This window comes from Lemur catta, chromosome 15 (genome assembly GCF_020740605.2).
Source record: "Lemur catta isolate mLemCat1 chromosome 15, mLemCat1.pri, whole genome shotgun sequence".
Taxonomy (NCBI): Eukaryota; Metazoa; Chordata; class Mammalia; order Primates; family Lemuridae; genus Lemur; species Lemur catta.
The window spans coordinates 47,826,363-47,833,026 of NC_059142.1; positions in this window are offsets into that span (position 1 = coordinate 47,826,363).

Below are 6,664 nucleotides of genomic sequence, written 5' to 3' on the forward strand. Positions count from 1 at the left end.
TTAACGATACAGTTTGGATTAATAGAAGGACTCTTGATTACAGCTTACTGCACACTGGAACAGGTTTTCTAGGAACAAGACTGGGCTTTATCAACGTACATTAAATGGGCTGTTGAGATTAAGCAAGAAGGGAGAAGGTTCCAATAGAAATGTCCTCAAGGAATTTCTCTCCTTAACATCATGATGAGCAAAATAAACAAACAAACAAATAAATTCAACCAACATATATGAAATACTAACTATGTGCCAGATAACTATTTTTGCCAGAAAATTCTCTGTGCTCCTGAAGCTTACCTTGGGAGGGAGCAGGGAGCGGAGCAGGAGAGGCAGACAGGAAATGAAATGAAGACATAAATGACGTGGTGTTTTAGAAGTGATAGGTGCTATGGAGAAAAATAACAACAACAAGCAGAGAAAGGTTGAGGGCTGCAGTTTTAAATAGCTCCGTCAGAGGAGGTCGCTGAGGAAAGTGGTGTTTGAGCAAAGACTTTAAAGGGGAGAAGAAGCAAGCCCCAAGATGCAGGGTGGGTCTGGGGGAGGGGAGAATGTTCCAGGTCAAAGACCCTGAGGCAGGGGTCTTTGAGTAATATCTTTGAGTAATAACAAGGAGGGCAGCCGGCCACAGCGCAGTGAGCTAGGGCAGAGAAGTGGACAAGGTTGAGGAGGTAAAGGGGTATAAAGTCTTTGACTTTCACTCTCAAAGAGATGGGGGGGCCACTGGAGAATTTTACACAATGAAGTGATATCACCTGCCTTACATTTTAAAAGGATCACCAAGAAGAAAAAAACATGAGCAACTGCAATCAAACAGTGAAAGAGTCAACAAAGAAAGAAAGGGAAGTGTCTGTAGAGGGAAACAGAGAAGTACTTGGCTGTAAATCCTTCTCCTAGACCTCTCCCACTCCACCCCCTACTGCCAAAAACCATGTTGAAAAAAATGCTCTTTCAAATCTATAGGCAATCAAACTGAGCTGGCTCACTTACTTTTTTTTTTTTTCTCATACTGATGACTAGTAAAAACTATTGTTGGGGGTGAGAAGGTGATATAGAGAAATGAACAAGGAGGCTCACTCTCTCTGATGGATAAAGGTTCCAAGGCCATGCAAATGGAGGGAAATGACACAAAAGGTGGATAAACAGATATCACGTACTGTGGAAAAAGAGTCAGGATGTCTCCTATACTATAGCAGAGCAAACACAAAGTCCAGACAAAGCCACTCAAATCTTAGCAAAAGCATTGGCTTGGTAACCTTGTAAGTATCCTATGGGGGAAAGAGGGAATATAGCATGAAAGAGGGACAGCACCACCTTAGAGGAATCATAGATCAAGAATGGAATAAAAAAAGATAATATTCACCTAAAGAAAAATATCAAAAAGTTCAAAACTACATAATTACACAACTAAATAAAAAATTAGAAATAACAATTAACAGAATAGATACTATTAAGAATTGAATTACTGACATAGAGGAAAGGTTTTGGATAATGCGAGTGAATGCATATAAAGAGTACAAAGAGAATAGGCTGGATGTGGTGGCTCACATCTATACTCCTAGCACTTTGGGAGGCTGAGGCAGGAGGATCGTGTGAGCCCAGGAATTTGAGGTTGCAGTGAGCTTGATGATGTCACGACATGATAGCCCAGGCAAAAGAGAGAGACTCTCTCTCAAAAGAAAAAAAAAAAAAAGGAATACAAAGAGAATAAAGCAATAGATGAAGCCAAGAGATCCAGAACACAGACCAGGATAATCCAATAAAAATAATTTTTTGCCAGGCATGGTGGCATAAGCACCTGTAGTCCCAGTTAATCAGGAAGCTGATGCTGGAGGATCACTTGAGGCAGGAGCTCAAGATCAGGTTGGATAACCTAGTGAGATGCCCATCTCTTAAATGAATAAATAAATAAAAATTTCTCTCCCTGAAATAGAGACCCCACTGGATGGTACAGAAGATGTATTTAAAAATAGAATTCAAGAGAATATCCTGTAAATATAGAAAGAAACTTCATCTCTAAATTTAAAAGAACACAGTTTTTTTCCAGGAAAGTCTGATAGGGAATGCTCAAACCCAATGTGATGACTGAATCTCAATGACAGAAGAATTCTCCAGACATCCAGGCAGAAAAAAGCATATCACCTCGAAGAGGGGAGAAATAAAGCTGGTGTTAGGCTTCTCTAGAGCACCATTCAGGGTCCAAAGATGATGAAGCAAAGTACACAAACATGCTACTCAAAGTGGGGTCCACAGATCAGTAGCATGGACATTACCTGGAAGCTTGTTAGAAATGCAGAATCTCACAGTGGTGCGCGTCTGTAGTCCCAGCTACTTGGGAGGCTGAGGTAGGAGGATCCCTTGAGCCCAGGCTGCAGTAAGCTATGATGGTGCCATTGCACTCTAGCCTGGGTGACAGAGCTAGGCCCTGTCTCTAAAACAAAAAGTAATACAGAATCTCAGACCCAATCCCAGACCTACTGAATCTACATTTTGAGCAAGTCCCCAGAAAATTTCTATACAAATGGAAGTTTGAAAATTATTAACCTACAAAGCTCTTATGGAAAGAAGGTGTTTCCAGGAATATTCTACTGCAGTTACTATGTCATTCTATTAATAGCATGAGATTACTTAGGGAATTAGTCCCCATGAGCCTTTCTGAATGCTTGACAACAAAATTCATGTCGAAAAAAAGAATTCAGAAACAAGCAAGAAGTGAAAGTACTGTGTTAACTTTGAATTCATCCGAACATAGAGCAAATGAGAATTGTAGTCAAAGAAGTGAATGTAAACGCAGTAACCTGGATAATGCAAAAATGGTGTAACTCAAAACAGGGAAGGCAGAAGGAAGACCATTCCAGTCTTTCACAGAAGACAGTCTACAACTGAAGCATGCGATATTTTTTAAAACACATAATAACTCCAATATCAATGTTTTTAATGTTTATACCTGTGCCTTCTTTTATTTTTATTTTTTGAGACAGGATCTCACTTTGTCACCCAGACTGGAACACAGTGGCGTAATCAGCTCACTGCAGCCTCAAACTCCTGGGCTGAAGCGATCCTCCTGCCTCAACCTCCCAAGTAGCTGGGACTAAGCACATGCCACTGTGCCTGGCTAATTTTTTTTTTATTTTTCATAAAGACAGGATATCATTGTGTTGCTCAGGCTACTGTACCTTTTTTTTTTTTTTTGTAATTAACCTTACAGACATTTTGCTAAATGAGTTCTTTTGTGGTAAAGAGACAGATGAAGTTCAACAATTTCCTCAATTTCACTTCCTTTTATTTTTCTTATACTAAATTCAAGAAAATTTAACATTTTAGTTGCACTACCATTTATAGTTATCACTTTTACAAAAGTATTTTTATCTTTCTCTCTTTCTGTCATTCCATCCATCACCAATCTTTTATTCATATGTATGCAAAAAGAGTTGCATATGGATTAGTGGTGCTAGAATGGTGTTTAATGTTGACAACACAAGTATTTAAGTGTTCATATTTTTACATTTCTTATATAAATTACTTCAAAAGAGCATGCATAATTTTAAAAAATAGCAAAACAAATATGAGAGGATATAAACAGTAGTTCATTGTAGATGATGGCAATAAAGTTGATTTTCTTCTCTGAATTTTTATATATTTTTTATTTAAAAAAAATTTAGGTCGGGCATGGTGGCTCATGCCTGTAATCCTAGCACTCTGGGAGGCTGAGGCGGGAGGATTACTTGAGCTTAGGAGTTTGAGACCGGCCTGCGCAAGAGCGAGACCCTGTCTCTACTATAAAAAATAGAAAGATATTAGCCAAACAACTAAAAATAGAAAAAAATTAGCCAGGCATGGTGGTGCATGCTCATAGTCCCAGCTACCTGGGAGGCTGAGGCAGGAGGATCGCTTGAGCCCAGGAGTTTGAGGTTACTGTGAGCTAGGCTGATGCCACAGCACTCTAGCCCGGGCAACAGAGTAAGACTCTGTCTCAAAAAAAAAAAAAAAAAAATTTAGCAGCCAAGTTTTATGTTAGAGCTGGGCTTCAGCCCAAGGCCTTAAGTAGAGGGATAGAGAGGAAGAAGTCAAGATCAAAGCATATCTAAAGTAGTGTGTCTTAGGAAGAACTCTCCCTCCCTATATTAACCAGGATTCACAAAGGATATACTCTTAGGGTAGAGTTAAGTTACAATTGACCTACCCAATACTCCAACCTTAGGGTTGCCTTCGCATGGAAGAAAAGAAAATGGGATATGGATAAAACTACTGTACTGGACAACATAAGTCACAGCCTAACAGATCTTCAGATATGCAGCATAGCTGAGATGGGCCAGGGAATCCCAAGCCTTGAACTTGGTTTGAGGTGGTAGTCAACTGGTAGCACATTCAAGTATTTGCACAAAACAATGACAAATCTCTTAGGAAGAGGCCACCATCATTGTAGGCATTGGAGAATCCCCACAGGGTTTTTTAAGGTCAATGACCAGCACTCCATCAACAATAACCAAGACACAAGGTAACAAGGCAACATGAATGAGAACCAGCAGAAACAGAGATGGAGAAACAGCCTCACAAATTACCAGATACAGATTATAGAACAAATATTCTGAATGAGTTTAAAGTAATAAATAGCAATAAATTGATTGGAAATATTTGCAGGCAGCAGGAAACTAAAAGAATGGCCTTGCAGATTTTAAAAAGAACCAAATAGAATGTCTCAAAATGAAAAATGTTATAGCTGATGTTAAAAACTCAGCAGATATGTTAGGAAATAGATAAAACAAAGTAGAAGAATTAGTTAACGGGAAGATTGAAGTAATTGGAATTTCAGCACAGAGAGAGAAAAATATGAAAAATACAGAAAAGAGCTTAAGAACTGTCAACAGTTCTCTTTAGATTCTTAAGAATAAAGAAAACCAAGGAAGAGATTTCCATAAAAGTCAGAATATCAGGATAGTGAATACCTATGGAAACAGAGAAGAGGTTGTAATCAGGAAAGTACTCCTGGGGGAAAGGCTTCTGTGGTGAGAGCAATGTTCTATTTCTTGACATGGAGATGGTTATTATTCGTAGGAATTTACAAAGTTGTCCATATAAGTTGAATAAAAGTTTCTGTATGAATATTATGTTCCTTTTTTTGCATTTAAATACCTGATCTATTTTTAATTTATCCTCAAGTATGGTTTAAGGAATGGGGCCAACTTCTAACTTTTTAAAATATGGCTGTCCACACAGCACTATATTCTATGTTTAAAAGTCAATCTTTCCCCTACTAATTTGCAATGTGCAGTTATTGTATACTAAATTAAACATACAACTGGATCTAATCCTGGATTTTCTATTCTGTTCCACTGGCCTGTCTACTTACGTACCAATACCAAGAAGGTTTAATTAGAGAAGCTTTAGAGCCTAGAATCTAGATTCTCATCCTCAGTGCTGTTGACATTTTGGAGCAGATAATTCTTTGTTGCTGGGGGCTGTTCTGTGCAATGTAAGATGTTTAGCATGATCCCTGGCCTCTACCCACTAAATCCAATAGTGCCCCCTATCTCTACCTCTACTCTCACCCCTGGCTATGACAACCAAAAATGTCTCCAAACACTGCTGAATGTCCCCTGGGTGGCAAAATAGCCCCCAGTTGAGAATCACTACTTTGAAGTACATTGTAATATTTGGCAATGTGACCTCTTCCCATTGCTTTCCTTTGTCTTCTTGCTTAATTCTCCCAAATGCATTTTACAAGCCATACGTCTACTTCCAGAAGAAAACACAATAGAATTTTTATTGAGATTGCATTACATTTATAAATTAAGGAAGGGAAATGTTCTTTATGATGTTGAATATTCCTAAGAACATGGATATTTACATTTATTCAAATTTAAATGTGTCTTCCAGAAATGTTTTATAGTTTTTCTTATGTAAGCTTTAGATGTTTCTTGTTAGGTTTTGCTATTATAAATATAGAGTAATTTTGCATCGTATCCTGGACATTATGGATTCTGCTATTTTCCTCCAGAGTGCTGATATTTATATTTTAGTAGGCCGTTAACTTGGTTCGACTCAACTAAACCTGTGTGTGTGGCACCTCAGATCTCAGTTCAGACTGAGATCCTCAGCTTGTTCTGTTCATGGAGAGCCAGAGACTTGCCAGAGTGTCTGTACAGACTTTGGGAATCCTTTCTCTCTCATTCTCTCCTTTCTGCGATTCCCTCCTCCCTCTCTAGAGACTCTGGTTGTCCTGAGCCCCTTCTTTGGTTCCTCTGACCAGAAAGAGTTCAGAGATCCCTGGATCTGCACTAGTTTTATGTAGGTTGGATTCCTCAAGTTCCTTTACACATTATTAGAACTTATCCTATCATGGCCTCATGCATACACATGGAAAGGGGATACAGCAGAATCCTTCATGGTTTGGGCTGCTTTCTTCAGTGAACACCTGTTGGTGACTTGAGGGTCCTCCTGTTACCTACCAGGATTATCAGATAACACATTTCTTCCCTCTTCTATTTTCTGGTGGCCGCCAGCAACGCTTGGCATGCTTTGGCTTATAGATGCATCACTATAATTTCTGCCTCCATTGTCACATGGCATTCTCTGTGTGTCTTTTGTGTGCCCAAATTTCTGTCATCTTAAAAGAACACTGGTCATTGGATTAAGGCCCACCTCCTCCAGCATGATCTTGCCTTAAGTT